General features: G+C 40.1%; 1 long non-coding RNA gene across 2 annotated transcripts; it reads left to right on the top strand.

The window, feature by feature from the left end:
- Nucleotides 1–1,715: 1,715 nt before the first annotated feature.
- LOC140867134 (uncharacterized) lies at nt 1,716–4,260 on the top strand. Of its 2 annotated transcripts, none has more exons than XR_012145051.1 (3): nt 1,716–2,516; nt 3,842–3,907; nt 4,005–4,260. It is a non-coding gene; the product is annotated as an uncharacterized lncRNA (long non-coding RNA). The 2 variants fall into 2 exon arrangements; XR_012145052.1 differs by lacking the exon at nt 1,716–2,516 and adding an exon at nt 3,506–3,759.
- The last annotated feature ends 17,949 nt before the right edge of the window (nt 4,261–22,209 follow it).

The following is a 22,209-nucleotide window of genomic DNA, read 5'->3' as shown; positions in this document are numbered from 1 at the left end:
CATTTGGTGCAAAAAAGAGGATCCAGAGGCATATGTTTAGGGGTGGAATCGGGTCGGGACCCGTCCCGTAACCCCCTTACCCGATTCCCGTCCCGATAGGAATTGAGATATTTTTTTTTCCCGATCCCGCACCCGAGATGTGTCGGGACCCGAATGTTCGGGATCCCGTCGGGTCGGGAGAGGGTAATCCCGAATAATATTTTTTTTAAAAAGAAATTATATGAAAATATTTTTTTGAAAAAAATTTATGAAAAAATTCAAACAATTTCTTAATACATTACAAATAAATTAAAATTTCTTTATATATAACCATTAAAAAACTAAAACATTTTTTTAGTACATTACAAATAAACTAAAACAACTACTTGATTAATAAAAAAACATATAATTATTCATAATAATAAAAAAACAAAATAAAAAATTATAAATCAATGTTAATATTAAAAAATATAAATATAAAAAAATTATATGGTATATAATTATAAAACATTAATATTAAAACATAAAATTAAAAAAAATTAATTTTTTTAATTAAAAAATATTATTAAAAAATATTATTTTTATATTCGGGTCGGGTCGGGAATCCCGTCGGGAAGGGTTGCTTATCCCGATCCCGATCCCGACATTGATTGGGTCGGGAAAAGTTCGGGACGGGAAAAATTCAGGACGGAAACGGGTTGGGAATCGGGACGGGTCGGGATTTTTTAAAAATTTGCCACCCCTACATATGTTCACTCGTATTACACGGTGGAAACATATAAAAGATGTTAATCATTGCCAATTATGCCCGTGAATGGACCCGATTTGTGGCCTACATGTGATTTGGCCCCTCCGCTGTTAGGTACTTTAGAATAATGGGCTGGATAAGTAAAGTTGGGTTATCATCATGGGCCTTGCTAAATTGGGCTATCCACTTGTCAAGAGACTTCTAGAACCGATAGCTTGGAGAAGAGGAAAGGAGTTAGAATGCAAGAATATAAAGTAAACAAGATAGAAGAAAATGGAGGTCATTCACGTTTATTGTATTTTAAATTTAATAGCTTATGCTAGGGACTAGCTTTGGCTAGGGAACAAAGATCATCTCTGGGTTTTTATTTACTGTAAGTATCTTCTATTATATATATAAATTGTGGTTCCTAACAATTGGTCCGACCTACCGGATCCGATGGAGCGAGAAGAAGAAATATTGGAAGTACTTAAGAAAAAGTAGAAAATATGAGCTCGATGAAGGAAAGTTTAAGCTCTCTTGAAAAAGCTATGTCTAAGCTTGCAAAATCTCAGATTCGGATGGAGCAATCGATGAGTAAGAAGTGGGGTGACTACCCAAATTATCAGTTGAAGGGAGAGAAACAGCAACGGGTGGTGAACGATGAGGTCCTGGGGCATAAGAGTAGGGTGGTTGTTTGCGATAACCAAGCTGAATAAGAAACTATCAGGGAGGGTTTGAATGATGTAGTTAAGATCGAGCGCGAGGAGTTCACTCACCAAATTGTAGGGGAATCTGATGAACATGCTGATGAGGAGAGACCTGTTCTAAAATACGTATATTCCAGAAGGCGTAGAGGAGTGAAAGTGTTGAAGGGGGAAGAAAGATTGGTGGTGTAAAAACAACCGCAAGATAATGAGGAACCAGACCAAGCTTTAGGAGGAGAAAAAGACAAGTAGATTTTCCTGAGGTAGATCCAATCAGAGGGGCATCACAACTTTATATAGACGTAGCCAATCCTTCGATCAAACAATTCATATGCGAAGCCACACACAATCTCGTACATCAATATATGACCTTGGATATCGAAATTAACAGAGAGAGGAAGCAAATCAGCAATTTCACGATCAACAACAACACGACGAGCCTGAAGTTACTCGAGATGCTATGGGTTCAAAAGAAATTTCCGATTAAGGAAGGGATGCCACGATGGAGTTGATAAAAATATACAGCTGTCGAAAATCCATAAAGGAAGAATCCCCGTCGTCGATGTAGGGGTGGAGAAGGGTAGGGCTACGCATGGGTGAATATGCATTTGGGCTAACCCTGCGGTGGCTTGGAGAAGAAGGAAAGTACATGGGCTATTTTATTTTTAAGCCCAACAAGGAAAATTGTGAGGTGGTGGGAGCCCATTACATCAATATAATTATATGGGACATGGAAATAAGTCTTAAGGTAGAGCAGACTAGAGCTTGCAGGCCCAACAACAGAGATAGGTGGTTGGTCTCATATGATTATTTTCTAGACATGTTTGGTAACTGGTTCGTGGGGTGGGCCTACATAGATATTATAGGCCAACCCAATAACAACATATCGTAATTAGCGTCAAAACCTAGAAGTTGGGTGCGAGATATTCGTACAAAATACTGGGGGTGAGGGGATCATTCGACGGTGTAAGTTCGGTAAGTCTCTGGTGGCGGCGGCGGCGTGACAAATTGCACCTACAAATGCCTAAAGCTATGGCTGAATTTGAAGGAAGTTTACAATATAGGTGTTGCTGGGGTTGTTGATCAATTTACTACTGAAAAGGGTAATACTGATGTTGGTTTTATGGTTGGTACATGTAATCTTTTATTTATGGTATGGCCTCTTTTGTGGGTTGTGATAGCTGGGGAAGGGCTCGATTATTTGTTCCAAAATGAATTGATTGGGGAAATAATTGAAGAAAATTCAGTGGTTGGGGCAACTCGTCAAGGAGTGAAGATTATTGGTTACACTGTCGTGGATATAAATATGTTAGGCAATTTGGTTGTTGATGATGGGGATATGTGTGGAGATCAAAACTATTATTGATTACTATCCATGCCAAGGATTAATAGATTATCAGAAGAAAAAAAGGTGAATAAGGTTGACGGCTCTTTCCAGAGGATCGAGAAAGAACTTAGAGAAGTTAATCCTTTGGTAATAAAGTCAATTACAAGAAAGTTGTGGAGTAAATGTTCTTGTGAAATGCCCATGAAAAACTCAGAAAAGGTGGAGTTGAGGGAATTCTGTAGCAACTTTATTGTCCTAGAAACCCATTTTGGGAAAACTAAGCTTTGTCAGTTGCAGGGATTTAACAATGAGCTCGTCGATATTGGTTTTCATGTTACTGTCTTTGATGTTGGCTGGAGGGCAGTGAAGATTAAGATTCAAGACTCAGCCTTGAGGAGAAGGCTGAATTTCAAGGGGGTGGTATTGTTAGGTACTTTAGAATAATGGGATGGATAAGTAAAGTTGGGTTATCATCATGGGCCTTGCTAAATTGGGCTATCCACTTGTCAAGAGACTTCTAGAACCGATAGCTTGGAGAAGAGGAAAGAAGTTAGAATGCAAGAATATAAAGTAGGCAAGATAGAAGGAAATGGAGGTCATTCACGTTTATTGTATTTGAAATTTACTAGCTTATGCTAGGAACTAGCTTTGTCTAGGGAACAGAGATCATCTCTAGGTTTTTCTTTACTGTAATTCTCTTCTATTATATATATATAAATTGTGGTTCCTAACATCCGCTGCCTCCCGTTTATAAAGAAAAAGCTGGAAGACCTGCCAAGTTGCGAAGAAGAGAAACAGATGAACCTCCCCCATCTTCTCAAAAAAGGTTGAAAGGTTTTAAAAAGTAAAACAAATGCAAAAAATGTGGTGGATTAGGACATAACCAAAGAACTTGTTCACAACGAGTGTCTGCGACACGACAAAGTAATGATTTTTTAGATTATGTTGCAGCGGATCTTAGTAGTAACCAAAGAATCGTGGATGATAATTTGTTGCCAACTAGAAAGGAAAAACTACATGTAATTAAAAATAACAGTTTTAAATTTATTGACTTTTTTTTATTGTTTATGAAACCTTTTATTTATAAGTATTTACATGCAGGTGAGGCGACCACAGCAAGCAGCAGTTAATGTTGAAGAAAACTCATGCTCACAATCATTAATAAATGTAAGCTATGAAAAAATATTAGATAATTATTTTAAGAATGCAGTTTATGTATTGATATAATGAAAAGTACATTGTAAAATTTTATGTATTTATATAGGTCTTTGCCAAACCAGCTTTTGTGAAAGGTGGCGTAAACCTCACAACAGTATCATGACTACGATCTTCCATGAGTGTTCAACCTAGAGATGTACAATCAGCTTTACAACAGTTTACTTCTTCAAAAACATCTGTCATGAAGAATTGAATTTTTCGGGGATATGTTTTCATGTTTTTACTATTTGTCTAGGCTGCTGAACCTTAACAAATTGACACAGAAACTGTTGTCTTTTGGATGGACTTGGTGTATGAATTATCTAATTTTAAGGAACTTGTTCTATCAATATCTTTTTTTTTTGGTTTTTGGTTGGACTTGGTGGATGAGTTGCTTGTTCTATCACTATTTTTTTTGGTTATAGATGATGTTCACAGGTTTAACTAGATCATTATTTATTTTATATGAATTGTTTGGATTGGTTTTAGAAACGTGTGCTTCTGGAATTTTTTTAGGATTGGTTTTGGAAACGTGTTATCTTGTTATATTTTTTTTTATTAGGATTGGTTCTGAAAATGAATGTGATTTCCATGAAATGAGTTTGCCTCTAGAAATTTTTTTAGGATTGGTTTTGGAAATTAATGTGCTTCTGGAATTTTTTTAGGTTTGGTTCTGGAAATGAATGTGCTTCTGGATTTTTTTTATTGGTTCAGGAAATTAATGTGCTTCTAGTTTCTGGAAATGAATTTGAATTTAAATGAATGTGCTTTCAGGTTCTGGAAATGGGTGTGATTTTATTGAAATGAATGTGCTTCTGGTTTTGAAAATTAATGTGATTTTATATATTTTGTTTGAATAATGCTTAGAAAATTGTTGATGTTGGAGCAGCTGTACATAAACTTTTCTTCTGGTTGTATATAGAAAATAGTTCGGCTATATCTTGTTAACTTCCAAGCACATTTGAATTTGGTTTTTGAATGTCATGATTCAAGTCCAGTGTCTAAATATTTAATATATTACTAAATAGTAATTGGATGAGTCTAAAACAACACAATTTATTTTAATTCCAGAAATTTTCTTACAAATAATATTGCACTACAAAATAGGACCAACAACATATTTCAATATCCTTAACAATAATAAAATAAACTTCTACAATCTTAAAATCTAAAATCTTAGATTTCCATAAGATATTTAATCATCAACCAGTAATTTCCATAGATTCAAATATTCAGTTTTTTTCTTCATATCTTCCATCGTCGCTTCAAAACTCGTTGCACATTTGTTGTTCTCGTTTGCTAAATTTGACAGCACATCTTTCAACTTGGCTAAATTTTCAGCTTGAGTAGATTCTCTACTTTCACTTGCACTGGGAGTAGCGTGCAACCTTTCTTTGAAACTAGGCGTGGAGGAAGAAGCTGGAATTTACTTCTCCATTTAAGAATCAAAACAAAAAAACAGAAAGTTATTATCGGAACTCAAAAACTTTGTGACCACAGCAAAACAAGACACTAAAAGGAACAAAATTAAAATACATTGCATTCTAATCATTGCCTCATTCCACAATTTTTTGAATTATACATAATTATCATTGTTCGTTTGACAAATACTGATGTTACACCACCAAATAATTATACGACAAGTAACATGCTTACATAATTACTCCATTAAAGCTACTCATCCTTAAAACTCTACACAATAAATATGTTCAAAAACCAATATACTAATTTTTTTTTTAAAAAAAGAAGATAATATAATCGTATATTATTCTGTCAGCAATTAATAAAATAATAAAAAAAAGAAGTGTTGGCAGCATGTGACAGAAGGTGGCAGCAAGTGGCTTGATGCATTACACTTGTGCGTACAAAAAAGAAGGAAAATTCAATGTAGAATTTTCCTTCTCATTTATAACCAAGGGATTGCACCTATATATATGTGCATTCTCTTGGAATGAAGATCATCCCATCTTCCGAGTTCTCTTCCTTCAGATTAAATAGCTTTCAATACATTTGAGTGTGTTTTTATAATATTTGAGAGATAGGTTTTTTTCTGTATTAAGAGAGTGTGTGTCTCTTTGAAAACATAGAGAGAGTTTGTAATTCTCTAAATATTATAGTGGAATCTTTTGATCTTGCCCATGGTTTTTACCCTAATAATTTTGGGGGTTTTCCACATAAATCTTGGTGTCTATTTTATTCTTCAATTTCCATAGTTTCTATCTCGTGATGCCGCACCTGGGACCAACAAGTGGTATCAGAGCCTTGGCATAAAATTTCTTAAAATTCTGAGTATGCTCTGTGGTTTCAGATTTGACTGATCTTCCACATCAGAAAATATTTTTTGAAGATTTTATAAGGCAGGATTCTTGTAGTCAAGATGTTGGCAAAATACGAGATAGAAAAGTTCAATGGGAGCAATTTTTTGCTGTGGAAATTGAAGATACAAGCAATTCTAACAAAGGAGCGTTGCTTGGCAGCTATTGGAGATAGACCGGCGGACATCACGGATGATCAAAAGTGGAATGAGATGAATCACAATGTTGTTGCCAATTTGCACTTGTCTATAGCGGATGAAGTTTTGTCAAGTATCTCTGTAATAAAAAGTGCAAAAGTTATTTGGGATACTTTGGCAAAACTGTACGAGGTCAAGTCACTACACAACAAAATTTTCCTAAAGAGAAATCTTTATACTCTTCGGATGGCGGAAACCTCATCAATGACTGACCATATCAACACTGAATACTCTATTTTCCTGGCTCACCTCTATGGGGCATAAAATAGAGGAAAAAGAACATGCGGAGCTTCTACTTCAGAGTCTACCAGATTCATACGATCAGCTCATCATCAATGTTGCCAACAATGTTCTTTTGGATAATTTAAATTTTGACGATGTCTTAACTACGGTTCTTGGAGAAGAGAGTTGTCGAAGGAACAAGGAAGATAGGTTTGCAACATCGAAGCAAGCAGAGGCTTTACCGATAACGAGAGGAAGATTGACGGAGCGTGACTCCAGTGGGATCCACAGATATGGTAGATCCAAGTCAAGAAGTAAGAAGAAAAATATTTACTGCTTTAAATGTGGCAGTAAAGGGCACTTCAAAAGAGAGTGTACATAGAGCATCGAGAAGGGATCTCAAGGAAATGTGGCCCGTACTTCAGAAAGTGGTGAAATATTATTCAGCGAAGCAACAACAGTTGCGGAAGGCAGACACAGATTCTGTGATGCATGGATTATGGATTCAGGAGCAACGTGGCACATGACGTCAAGGAGAGAATGGTTCGATCAGTATGAACCAGTCTCAGGAGGATCTGTATTCATGGGAAATTATCATGCCTTGGAAATCGCTGGGGTCGGTACATAAAAATCAAAATGTTTGATGGTATTATTCGCACCATACAGGATGTACGACATGTGAAGGGTCTGACAAAGAATCTTTTGTCTTTGGGGCAAGTGGATGATATTGGGTTCAAAACCCATATCGAGAAAGGGATCATGAATATTGTGAAAGGCGCGCTTGTGGTTATGAAGGCGGAAAAGGTTGCTGCAAATCTGTATGTATTGTTGGGGGAAACACGCAAAGAGGCGGAACTAGTTGTTGCATCAATTGGTTCGGGGGAAGAATCAACAGTGTTGTGGCATAGAAAGCTTAGGCATATGTCAGAACGAGGAATAAAGATTCTCTCAGAACGAAAGCTGTTGCCGGGGCTTAAAAAATTGAATCTTCCCTTTTGTGAGCATTGTGTTACCAGTAAACAACAAAGATTAAAGTTTGGCACATCTACTGCCAAGAGCAAAGGAATATTGGAGCTGATTCATTCTGATGTTTGGCAAGCACCGATGGTATCCCTAGGAGGAGCGAGATATTTTGTCTCGTTTATTGATGATTTATCTAGGAGATGTTGGGTGTATCCAATCAAGAAGAAATCAGATGTTTTCGAAGTCTCCAAATTTTTAAAAACGCGGGTTGAACTTGATTCTGACAAGAAAATCAAGTGTTTGATGACTGACAATGGAGGAGAATATACCAGTGATGAGTTTGATGCATTTTGTCAGCACGAGGGCATCAAAAGACAATTCACGACGGCTTACACACCTCAGTAGAATGGAGTGGCGGAGCAGATGAACAGAACTTTGTTGGACAAAACAAGGGCCATGTTGAGTACTGCAGGTCTAGCCAAGTCATTTTGGGCAGAAACAGTCAAAACCGCTTCTTATATCATCAATCGTTCTCCTTCAGTGGAGATTGATTTGAAGACCCCGATGGAGGTGTGGACTGGCAAGCCAGCTGATTATTATCGGTTACATATATTTGGAAGTTCGGTGTACGTATTGTACAATGAACAAGAAAGATCGAAGTTGGATTCCAAATCCACAAAGTGTATCTTCTTGGGCTATGCTGATGGAGTAAAGGGGTTTCGCTTGTGGGATCCTACTATTCACAAGCTTATCATCAGCAGAGATGTTATCTTCCAAGAAGATAAAGTAAAGGGAGACAAAGACACACTGAATTCAGAAACTACTATCATTCAGGTGGAAAATAAGACAGATGAAGATCAAGTTTCTTGTGAAGCAGTACCAAAGCACGAGGTACAAGAACCAGTTGAATCAAAAGTTTCCAAAGTGAGGCAGTCAACTCGAGGGAAAAGACCACCAGGTTGACTTTCAGATTATGTCACTGAAAGAAACATTGCATATTGTCTATTAACAGAGGATGGTGAGCCATCGAGTTTCCATGAGGCTATTCAAAGCTCGGATGTATCCCTGTGGATGACAGCGATGCAGGAAGAATTGGAAGTATTGGACAGGAACAAAACTTGGAATCTTGTTACACTACCACGAGGAAGAAAAGCTATCGGTAACAGATGGGTCTATAAGATCAAACGTGATGGAAATAACCAAGTGGAGCGGTATCGTGCAAGATTGGTTGTCAAAGGGTACGGTCAGAAAGAAGGTATTGACTTCAATGAGATATTTTATCCTGTGATTCGACATTCAATAGTCAGGGTAGTATTGGCATTGTGTACGGTGTTTGACCTACATCTAGAACAACTAGATGTGAAAACGGCATTTCTTCATGGCGATCTTGAAGAAGAAATCTATATGCTTCAGCCAGAAGGTTTTGCAGAAAAAGGCAAAGAGAACTTGGTTTGCAAGTTGAACAAATCTCTGTACGGTCTCAAACAGGCGCCGAGGTGTTGGTACAAGAGATTTGATTCCTATATCATGAGCCTTGGGTACAATAGACTCAGTGCAGACCCTTGTACGTATTTCAAGAGGTCTGGTGATGATTATTATATCATTTTGCTGTTGTACGTGTCCAATAATTGAAGACAAAGTTGGCTAGGGAATTTGATATGAAGGAATTGGGACAAGCAAACAAGATTCTAGGGATGCAAGTTCACCGAAACAGAAACAACAGGAAGATTTGGCTTTCCCAGAAAAATTATTTGAAGAAAGTTTTGCAACACTTCAACATGCAAGATAGTAAGCCAGTTTCAACCCCTCTTCCTATTAACTTCAAGTTATCTTCTGAGATGTGTCCTAGCAGTGAAGCAGAGAGGATGGATATGTCTTGTAGTGACCCTTACCCGGATCACCTACTAAACAGAACTTGTGCATGCAATTTACTTAATAAAACAGATATCAGAATAAAACTGCGGAAACCAATAACATTATACAATCCCAAGAAAAGGAATCTGTAATTATCCAATAATATACAACCAAATCGAATAGCTGTATAAACCCAAACAACAGTAATAAAGCCTAGACGAAGCTCCAGCTGGCCAACCACTGACTAGCCCCTCCTGGATCCACCCTCCTCGTCCAATCGCAAACCTGCCCCATGGAATAGGGTGTCCAGAAAATACAGAGTACGAGACGTGAGCATAAAACGCTCAGTGCGAGAGTATGAGTATACATGCATGCAAAGTGAACTCCCTATAGACTCGAGGTCAAGGATCAGATAACAGAGACAGACCGGGCCCTGGTATGTAGCACGCTGTGCCGTCGCTTCAGGAGGTGGCTCCCATACCGAGATAACTGTGAATACGCCGGACCCAAATCGATGGAAGTCCATCCACTAACAGGATAGGGTACAACCCTACTACAGACATCTCGAAGGAGATACAGCAAGATGCAAATGAATGCAGCATAATATCATGGCATATAAATCATGCAGTCACATAATACATGCATACTCAGTCAGGATATCTCGAACAGTACTTTCGTACCTCAAAAACCAGGTAGGAACTACCAGCTCTAAGTCCAAGCCTAAAGTCCGCCTACACAGCGAAATGATACTACTATCATTATAGCGCCCTAAATGCCTTAACTAAGCTATTGCATACTCCTAAATATTTATAGGAAGCAAAAGCTATACCTTCGTACGTCGTTAGCCCTTTGATGTCGATGCCTCCAGAACTTGGGCACAACTCCGCTACGACTATCGAACGCCTCTCCGACCTCCGGACCAAGCCTAAGAAGACTAGAACAGCTCGAATATGACTAGAAATAGAGAGGAAATCCGGAATTGGCAAGGAGAAATGAAGTCTCGGCCTTCTATTTATAGACAACGATCGGAGCCTCCGATCCTCGATCGAAACGTCCGAACCTCGATCGGAACGTCCGATCCTGCCATCGGAGCTTCCGAAGATCCTGATCTGCCACGTGTCAAAATATCATTTGTTGACTTCGGATAGGGGTGATCGGAGCCTCCGGTCCTGATCGGAGCTTCCGATCCAGCCACACGTCATGGATGACGTAATATCGATCGGTGCCTCCGATCCTCATCGGAGCTTCCGATCCCGATCGGAGCTTCCGATCGTCCCTTCGGAGCTTCCGATCCGTCCAATCCCCAATTTATTTAATTAGCATTAATCCTTTAATTACTCAATTAGGGTTCGGGCTACTACATTCTCCCCCACTTAAGATATTTCGTCCTCGAAATCAGATCTTAAGTACCGAATGCAAAAACAGAAATCAGAAACATTCTTTATTCAAACAAACGTTTACAGAGTTTGCAACTGAATACAACTTAAAGAATGACATCAAAACAACTCAGGATGGTCTTTACGCATCCTGTCCTCAAGCTCCCAAGTAGCTTCCTCAGTGCCTCGGCGCTGCCACTGAACTAAAACCAAAGGAATGACTTTGTTTCGTAAAACCTTATCCTTATAATCCAGGATACGAAGAGGTTTCTCAACATAAGTCAAATCCTTGTCTACCTGAACCTCAGATCGCTGCAGAATATGAGATTCATCCGCCACATACCGTCGCAACAGAGATACGTGGAACACGTCGTGAATACTAGATAGATGCGGTGGCAATGCTAGTCGATAAGCCAAATCGCCAATGCTCTCCAAGACCTCAAACGGACCGATAAATCTGGGAGACAACTTGCCCTTAAGGCCAAATCTGAGAATCTTGCGGAAAGGTGACACTCTCAGAAACACTTTCTCCCCGACCTCGAACTGCAAAGGCCTACGCTTGATATTATCATAGCTGGCCTGACGATCCTGTGCAGTCTTAATCCGTTTCTTGATCTGATCAACAATATCTATCGCCTGCTGGATAAACTCCGGTCCCTCAGCCTGTCTCTCCCCTACTTCTTCCCAGAAGAGTGGAGTACGACAACGTCGCCCATACAACGCTTCAAAAGGTGTCATCCCAATACTAGTGTGATAGCTGTTGTTGTAAGCGAACTCGATCAACGACAAATGATCCTGCCAGGCTGAACCAAAATCCAAGACGCACGCTCTAAGCATATCCTCTAACGTACGGATAGTGCGCTCTGACTGACCATCAGTCTCCGGATGATAGGCTGTACTCAAACTGAGAGTAGTACCCATCGCACGCTGAACACTCCCCCAGAATCTAGAAGTAAACCTAGGGTCCCGATCGCTGACAATGCTCACAGGCACTCCATGAAGTCGAACGATCTCCTGAATGTACATCCGTGCCATGCGATCCACAGAGTACTCTCGGCTATAGGCAATGAAATGCGCTGACTTGGTGAGTCGGTCCACCACCACCCAGATAGCATCACAGTTCCTCGGGGATACCGGCAAATGGGTCACAAAGTCCATTGTGATAAACTCCCATTTCCATTCAGGAATAGGCAGACTGTGAAGCAATCCTCCAGGTCGTCGGTGCTCTGCCTTGACCTGTTGACACACCAAACATCTGGAAACAAACTGATAGACACTGCGTTTCATTCCCTTCCACCAGAAACGAGTACGTAGATCCTTGTACATCTTGTTGCTCCCAGGTTGAATACTCAACTTAGTGCGATGTGCCTGAGATAAAATCTCCTCTCGCAACTCTTCATCCTGTGGAATCACAAGCCTACCAGACAAACACAGAAAGCCATCTGACTGATAATGAAATCTAGACGAGCTACCCTCGTTAGCTAGACGAACTAAACGCTGGGTCTTCGAATCAGACATCTGAGCATCTCGGATCCGCGAGTACAAGGCTGGCTCAGATAATATCGCAAACATCTGGATACTCTGCATACCTTTCTTATGCTTGAAGGTAAAACCTGAAGTACAACAGTCACTGATCGCACTAGACATCGAACAAGTCTGAAGTGCGGATAGTCGCACCTTGCGACTCAAGGCATCAGCGGTGAGATTAGCAGCTCCCGGATGGTACTTAATCTCGCAATCATAGTCCTTAAGCAAATCCATCCAACGTCTCTGCCTCATGTTCAATTCTGCCTGAGTGAACAAATACTTGAGACTCTTATGGTCGGTGAAGATCTCAAATTTCTCGCCATACAGATAATGACGCCAGATCTTCAAAGCGAACACAATGGCTGCCAACTCCAAATCATGGACTGGGTAGTTGTCCTCGTGAAGCTTCAACTGTCTAGAAGCGTATGCGATCACTTGCCCATTCTGAGTCAGGACACAACCTAACCCCTGAAGAGAAGCATCCGTGTAAACTACATACCCTCCAGATCCTGACGGTAATGCTAACACCGGCGCAGAAGTCAATCGCCGTCGAAGCTCACGGAAATTCTCCTCACACTCGGAGGACCACTCGAAATCCACACCCTTGCGGGTAAGCTGCGTCAACGGTCGAGCTAACTGAGAGAAATTCAGAATGAAGCGACGATAATACCCTGCTAGACCCAGAAAACTACGGATCTCAGCAACTGTCGTCGGACGCGACCAATTAAGTACCGCTTCAATCTTGCTTGGATCAACAGAAATCCCCTCCCTGGATATGATATGGCCAAGAAAACCACTCTATCCATCCAGAACTCACACTTGCTCAGCTTGGCGTACAATTGCTCATCTCGAAGAGTCTGTAGTACCAACCGCAAGTGAGAAACATGCTCTTCCGTATTACGCGAATAAACCAGGATGTCGTCAATGAAGACCACGAAAAACTTGTCCAAATAATCCCTGAAGACACGGTTCATCAGATCCATGAATATAGCCGGCGCATTGGTCAAACCAAATGGCATCACTAGGAACTCGTAATGCCCATAGCGAGTACGGAATGCAGTCTTGGCTACGTCCTGATCACGGACTCTCAAATGATGATACCCAGATCTCAAGTCAATCTTGGAGTAAATAGAAGTACCCTGCAGCTGATCAAACAAGTCATCAATACGAGGCAACGGATACTTGTTCTTCACAGTGACTCGATTCAGCTGCCGATAGTCAATGCACAGCCGCATCGACCCATCCTTCTTCTTTACGAAGAGAACAGGAGCTCCCCAAGGAGATACACTAGGACGAATGTACCCCTTGTCCAAAAGATCCTGTAGCTGATTCTTCAACTCACGCATCTCTGACGGAGCCAGATGATACGGTGCTCTAGAAATAGGCGAAGTACCCGGCATCAACTCTATGCCAAACTCGACTTCCCTAGCAGGAGGAAAACCCGGAATCTCATCAGGAAACACATCTGGAAATTCATCCACAACAGGAATGCTCTCTATCCCAATACTCTCAGCGGACAAATCAACTGCATAGATAAGGTAGCCTTCCCCGCCAGACTCTAGAGCTCGACAGGCTCTCAAAGCTGATACCAAAGGCATCGGGGGTCGTGCTCCCTCACCATAGAAAAACCAACTCTCACTCCCTTCCGGATGAAAGCGTACTAATCTCTGATAGCAGTCCACTGAAGCTCGATAGGTAGTCAGCACATCTATTCCCAGAATGCAATCAAAGTCGTCCATCGCCAGGACCATGAGATTCGCTAACAGAATGTTCCCTTCGAACTCTAAAGGGCAACCCATCACTAGACGCTTAGCCAAAGCAGATTGGCCCGTCGGAGTAGAAACAGACATCACTACGTCTAGTGCAATGCATGGTAACTTATGCCTCTTAACAAAACGTGCAGAAATGAAGGAATGAGATGCACCAGTGTCAATAAGTACAAGAGCAGGTATACCATAAAGCATAAATGTACCTGCGATGACTTTCTCATTCTCCTCCACAGCCTGATCATGTCTCAGGGCAAACACCTGGCCAGAAGCTCGTGGCCTCAAATGAGAACTCCCAGCAGACTGTCCCTGCGACCTCTGCTGAACGGTAGCCTGAGAACCCGATCCTGTACCAGAACCAGAACCACCTCCCCCAGACAGTGGACAATCCCTCTGGATATGACCAGTCTCTCCACAACGGAAACAAGCTCCAGAAGCTCTGCGGCACTTGTCGGATGGATGGTTCTTCCCACAGTGATCACACTTGTCCTTCTTACCGAAACGGACAACACCTCCCGAACCAGAGGAAGAAGTAGACCCGGATTTCTTGAAAGTTTGGGCACGGGGACCCAAAGAACTAGCAGGTTTTGACTGAGAGAAAGACCTGTTCCGCCGAATGCTGTCCTCCGCCTGGTGACAACGGCTCACCAAACCCTCGTAGGACATGTCGTCGCCAACCGCCACACGGTCATGGATCTCAGGGTTAAGGCCCTGAAGGAACAGATTATATTTCATCTCTGAGCTATCAGCAATCTCGGGGCAATAGGATAGCAGATCAAAGAACCTCTGCTGATACTCATCGATAGACATGGTTCCCTGTCGCAGACTCAGTAGCTCGCCTGCCTTCGACTGTCGGAGTGCAGGAGGAAAATACCGCTTTTGGAAAGCTGTGCGAAACTCGGCCCAGGTGGCCACTCCTCTCGCCTCAACAAAAGGTGCAGAAGTAAACCTCCACCACCTGCGCGCACGCCCATCCAGAAGATAGCCAAGGGTCTCCACCTTCTGCTCATCGGTGCATTGGAAAGTCTGAAAAGTCGTCTCCATGCGGTCCAACCAGTTCTCCGCATCCTCCGGAGACTCACCTCCAACTAAGGGCTTAGGACCCATAGCTAAGAATCGACGCACAGTGAAACGCTCGTCGTCATGGTGACGATGACACCGTTCTCGACGAGGCTCCCGGTCGGCATCACCCCAACGCCCACCAACACTGCCATGAGAACTCTGGTCGTCACGATTTGACATCTACAAAAATACCTCAAGATGAGACTAAATCCCAAGAAATCTTTTGCATGCTCTGATACCATAAATGTAGTGACCCTTACCCGGATCACCTACTAAACAGAACTTGTGCATGCAATTTACTTAATAAAACAGATATCAGAATAAAACTGCGGAAACCAATAACATTATACAATCCCAAGAAAAGGAATCTGTAATTATCCAATAATATACAACCAAATCGAATAGCTTTATAAACCCAAACAACAGTAATAAAGCCTAGACGAAGCTCCAGCTGGCCAACCACCGACTAGCCCCTCCTGGATCCACCCTCCTCGTCCAATCGCAAACCTGCCCCATGGAATAGGGTGTCCAGAAAATACAGAGTACGAGACGTGAACATAAAACGCTCAGTGCGAGAGTATGAGTATACATGCATGCAAAGTGAACTCCCTATAGACTCGAGGTCAAGGATCAGATAACAGAGACAGACCGGGCCCTGGTATGTAGCACGCTGTGCCGTCGCTTCAGGAGGTGGCTCCCATACCGAGATAACTGTGAATACGCCGGACCCAAATCGATGGAAGTCCATCCACTAACAGGATAGGGTACAACCCTACTACAGACATCTCGAAGGAGATACAGCAAGATGCAAATGAATGCAGCATAATATCATGGCATATAAATCATGCAATCACATAATACATGCATACTCAGTCAGGATATCTCGAACAGTACTTTCGTACCTCAAAAACCAGGTAGGCACTACCAGCTCTAAGTCCAAGCCTAAAGTCCGCCTACACAGCGAAATGATACTACTATCATTATAGCGCCCTAAAAGCCTTAACTAAGCTATTGCATACTCCTAAATATTTATAGGAAGCAAAAGCTATACCTTCGTCCGTCGTTAGCCCTTTGATGTCGATGCCTCCAGAACTTGGGCACAACTCTGCTACGACTATCGAACGCCTCTCCGACCTCCGGACCAAGCCTAAGAAGACTAGAACAGCTCGAATATGACTAGAAATAGAGAGGAAATCCGGAATTGGCAAGGAGAAATGAAGTCTCGGCCTTCTATTTATAGACAACGATCGGAGCCTCCGATCCTCGATCGGAACGTCCGAACCTCGATCGGAACGTCCGATCCTGCCATCGGAGCTTCCGAAGATCCTGATCTGCCACGTGTCAAAATATCATTTGTTGACTTCGGATAGGGGTGATCGGAGCCTCCGGTCCTTATCGGAGATTCCGATCCAGCCACACGTCATGGATGACGTAATATCGATCGGTGCCTCCGATCCTCATCGGAGCTTCCGATCCCGATCGGAGCTTCCGATCGTCCCTTCGGAGCTTCCGATCCGTCCAATCCCCAATTTATTTAATTAGCATTAATCCTTTAATTACTCAATTAGGGTTCGGGCTACTACATGTCTCGAGTACCGTATGCATCAGCAGTGGGAAGTTTAATGTTTGCTATGATCTGTACAAGACCAGACATTGCACAAGCAGTGGGAGCAGTCAGTCGGTATATGGCGAATCCTGGACAAGAGCATTGGAGCATGGTTAAGAGGATCCTTAGATACATTAAGGGTACCTCGAATGCTGCATTATGTTTTGGAGGATCAGATTTTACACTCAGGGGCTATGTGGATTCAGATTACGTAGGTGATCCAGATAAAAGAAAATCTACTACTGGTTATGTGTTTACTGTTGCAGAAGGTGCAGTCAACTAGGTTTCAAAACTGCAAACAGTTGTGGCATTATATAAAATGGAGGCAAAATACATGGCAGCTACTCAAGCTTGCAAGGAGGCAATATGGATTAAAAGGTTATTGGAGGAGCTTGGGCACAAATAAGAAAAGATTCATCTGTTTTGTGACAGTCAGAGTGACTTGCACATTGCAAGGTATCCAGCCTTTCATTCTAGGACTAAACACATTGGAGTACAATTTCACTTTGTACGAGAATTAGTAGAGGAAGGAAGTGTGGATATGTAGAAGATCCATACGAAGGATAACATTTCTGATTTTCTGACCAAGCCAGTGAACACAGATAAGTTTGAGTGGTGTAGATCCTCAAGTGGCCTAGAAGAAACTTAAGCAGTATGGAAAGACAAGATTAAAAGGATATGTGGAAATGTGTTTGATTCTCAATCAAATCTCTAAGTGAGAGAAATGTCAGCAATTAATAAATAATAAACAAAAGAAGTATTGGCAGCATGCGGCAGAAGGTGGCAACAAGTGACTTGATGCATTACACTTGTGCGTACAAAAAAGAAGCTAAATTATTTTCCTTCTCATTTATAACCGAGGGATTGCACCTATAAATATGTGCATTCTCTTGGAATGAAGATCATCCCATCTTCCGAGTTCTTTTCCTTCATTTTAAATTGCATTCAATACATTTGAGTGTGTTTTAATAATATTTAAGAGATAGGTTTTCTCCTGTATTAGAGAGTGTGTGTCTCTTTGAAAACACAGAGAAATGTTGTAATTCTCCAAATATTATAGTGAAATCTTTTGATCTTTCCCGTGGTTTTTACCTTAATAATTTTGGGGGTTTTCCACGTAAATCTTAGTGTCTATTTTATTCTTCAATTTCCATAGTTTCTATCTCGTGATGCTGCACCTGGGACCAACATATACTGCTCAAAATCTGCTGCTCAATAATAATAAAAATTTAATATTAAGTCTTATCCCCCATATCTCACGGTAATGCATAGATACAAAGCATATATATATATATATATAGCTGCCCAACAAAATTTCCCCGACTCATCCCCTAAAACTAAAACTTGGTACCGGCTTTTAGTTGTTTTTTTTTATTTTTTGCATAACTAAAACACGGTACCGGGTTTTAGTTGTCGGGGACGAGTTGTGCATCATTGGTTGGGCAGCTAAAAATTCTCTATATATATAATTCTTGTGTTTGTATTTGAATGAAGAGATAAAAAAAACAGCAGATTGTTTGGAGAATTAGAACATAGAGAAAAGAGTTTCCAAAAAAAAACCTTGAACGAGGAGTGGTGGCCAGCAGCTGGGCTTCGGCGGCCGTGATTGATGAGGAATTTGATAGCAGCGAAGAGGTAGGTTTCAGTAGAAAAATTTAGGGCCGATGAAATTTATGAATTTTGGGGGAGAAATTTGGGAGATGAAGTGTGTGTAATGTTTATCCCGTTTATCTTACACTTAAATGGACGGAAAAGTGAATTGGGAAAAAAAAGTAAAACGTTTTGGACTAAATCGGCCCATTAAATGTATTTGGGACTAAACCGGGCAAGACCCAAAATATTTGGGACTAAATCGGGATTTTTTACTCATTCGGTGATCTTCTTTTTTCTGAATATATGTTTTATTATCCAAATGATTTGTCCATTTTTCACGAGTCACGACCTACTACTATAATTTCTAATAAGAGTGTTTTCGGTCGTCATAGGTGTCAATTTATGATAAAAAAAATGTATGTATAACAAATATACTCTTCAACAACATAACCAATAATAAACGTTAACATTGTTATCTTTGCAATATCAATTTTATATATCTTCTATCAGCAGTATAAAAAACATATGTGTAAGGAATAATCGCTTGCACATAAATAGATTTAGATATTGTCACTAGATATTGACAAAATCTTCAATAACATCTTAAATAACATGTAGCAGAATTTATGAAAGCGTGAATAAAATAAATAACAACCAACTAAATAGACTCAGATATTTAAGCAAAAGTATAAAATACTCTTGCAATGCCCCAAGGCAAAACTTTCACTAGAAAAACAATAGAAAGAGTTTTACAAACACTAAAACTAGTGAATTACTGTAAAAACAATTTTCTCAAACATGTGAGAAAATAAAGAATAAAATAAATAAACAAACTCATAAAATTCTATATAAAAATATAAAAATAAAATCAGAGCACGGAATTGGCCCTAGATGCCAAAACACGAGAGCAACAAGCTTCGATCTTCTATCTTCAATCTTCCTTCAACATGCTCTCAACCTCTTCATGACATCTATGGAAAACAACGACCATCAGCTTATGCGAGTCCTTCAGCTTTTTATTGTTCTTGATGTCACTCTATGTGTATGCTGAAGTCTACTTTCAATCTCTCTTGTTCGTCTCACTTAAACGTCTCACGCCTTCTTCATATATAAGGCCAAAGAATCCTCTTTGTCTTTATTTCCTTGTAGGCGTGAGATTCCTAAAATATCTTGATCGCATTCCTTTTGATCAAATCAAATATATCAAGATAAGGAAAAGATCATTAAGATATGAGATAAATAAATATTATGATTAGATCAATAATATCTCAAATCTAATAACTAAAGAAATAAATAACATAAAACTTTATGTCCAAGAAACTTCAAGTCCAAGAAAGGTAAAATACTTAAATAAATCTTTTAATTACTTAAGGTATTTTGGGAAATAAATATTTCCTTCAATCTCTCATTTTTTGCCTTTCTGGATAAAACACATATAATCAGTTTAGCTCATATCAAGAGTCCCCCTAAACTATAAATCTCCCCCTGAAAGAACCCATTGATCACTACAAGACTAAATTCAATAATATATCCTCACACATACACTTTCTCATATTTAACATATCGTGGGTCCTTCACGGCTTCAGTCAAGTTACAATAAAACTCCAGGACCAGCGGTCTACAGTAGGGAGCAGCAGTGGTTACAGTAGCAAGCATATTTCGAAGCTTGAAAAAACTTACCAGATTCTGCACTTCATAGGCTGCTAGATATATGTTATGATTCTCATAAAAGTCACAATTGGCATAGTGTTGCCAATCGTTTGCAGTATTCTCAAAATAAAAAGAAGAATAATAGGCACGACTTACAAAATATTCTTCAGCCAGGGCAACAACAGACAAGAGTGTATGCATTGATTGAGGAGCAGGCTCAGGCAGCACCTGATGATGTTATAGCAGGTAACTACTTTATCTTTGGTTATCTTGCTTATGTTTTGATAGATACAAGTGCATCACATACATCCACATCTGATAAATTTGCTATGATGCATTCTTTATCGTCTGAGACATTGCCTACTGTTGTTGCTATTTCTTTACCTTTGGGTGAAGGCATTGTATCTATTATATTGATTAGAAATTGTGTCTTACAATATGAAGGGAATTTGCTTAATTTGGATTGCATAGTACTTGGATTATCAGATTTTGATTGCATTATTGGTATAGACATGTTAACCAAGCACAGGGAAATCGTGGACTGTTTCCAGAAAGTGGTCAGATTCAGACCTGAAATAACATATGAATGGAAATTCTACGGTAAGGGTTCTAGAGCCAAGATCCCTTTGATATATGTATTATCCATGACTCGTTTATTGCAGAGAGGTGCAGAAGAATTTTTGGTTTATGCAGTAGATGTATTGAAAAAGAGTCCAACAGTGACCGATATTCCAGTTGTGCATGAGTTTGCTGATGTATTTTCTGATGAAATTCCTGGTTTGCCTCCAGTTGGGGAAATAGACTTCAGTATTGAATTAATGTCAGGTATGCAACCGACATCTAAAGCTCTTCACATAATGGATCCGATTGAAGTAAAGGAATTGAAGGACCAGTTGGAAGATCTACTAGCCAAAGGGTACATTAGACCGAGCGTTTCACCTTGGGAGCTTCGGTACTTTTTGTACGAAAGAAAGATGGTTCGATGCGGTTGTGTATTTGCTTGATCAGCTACAGGGTTCAACTATCCATTCTAAGATTGATTTGAGATCCGGATATCATCAGCTGAGGGTACGAGATAAAGATATCCCTAAAACTGCTTTCAGAACAAGGTATGGACATTATGAATTTATTGTCATGCCTTTTGGTTTACCAACACTCCTACAGTGTTTATGGGATTAATGAATAGAGTATTTCAAAAATACTTGGATGACTTTGTCATTATTTTTATTGTTGATATTTTGATCTATTACAAGAATGTGCATGATAATGCTAAACATCTCATAATCATCTTACAGACTTTGAGAACTGAGAAATTATATGCCAAGTTATATAAATGTGAGTTTTGGTTGCAGAAAGTTGTGTTTTTTGGGCATATCATTTTAGGTGATGGAATTTCAGTTGATCCAAGCAAGGTAGAGGCTGTACTTAATTGTCCTAGACCTATATCAGTACCAGAAATACGGAGTTTTATGGGCTTAGCAGGATACTATCGCCGATTTTCAGGTAAGCCTCTTCTTCAAATCTAAGAAACTAGCTTCACAAGCTTCAGTCCAGACATACGACATATTTTTTTGAGTCAATTGCGTAATAGAATTTTCCAACATTGCCAAACCTATTACGCAATTGACTCAAAAAAATATGCCGTATGTCTGGACTGAAGCTTGTGAAGCTAGTTTCTTAGATTTGAAGAAGAGGCTTACCAGTGCACATGTCTTGACGATTCCTTCAGGTACGGGTGATTTTGTTGTTTATTGTGATGCTTCTCACAGGGGATTAGGTTGTGTGCTGATGCAGAGAGACCATGTTATTGCTTATGCCTCGAGACAGTTAGCCACACGAAACTCGATATCCTATACATGATTTGGAGCTTGCCGCTATTGTCTTTGCACTAAAGATTTGGCGACATTATCTTTACGGTGAGAAATTTGAAATTTATTCTGATCATAAAAGTTTGAAATATCTGTTTTCGCAGTCGGAACTGAATATGAGGCAACGAAGATGGCTAGATTTACTAAAAGATTTTGATTGCGAGATTAAATACTATCCAGGGAAATCCAATGCAGCAGCAGATGCCTTGAGTAGTGTAAGGCCCGATATTATTTAATTTTAATCCGAGAATATTTAATTTGAGAATTTTGGAG

This window comes from Henckelia pumila, chromosome 4, assembly GCF_033568475.1.
Source record: "Henckelia pumila isolate YLH828 chromosome 4, ASM3356847v2, whole genome shotgun sequence".
In the NCBI taxonomy this organism is placed as follows: domain Eukaryota; kingdom Viridiplantae; phylum Streptophyta; class Magnoliopsida; order Lamiales; family Gesneriaceae; genus Henckelia; species Henckelia pumila.
This window is presented reverse-complemented; position numbering and strand designations above follow the sequence as displayed.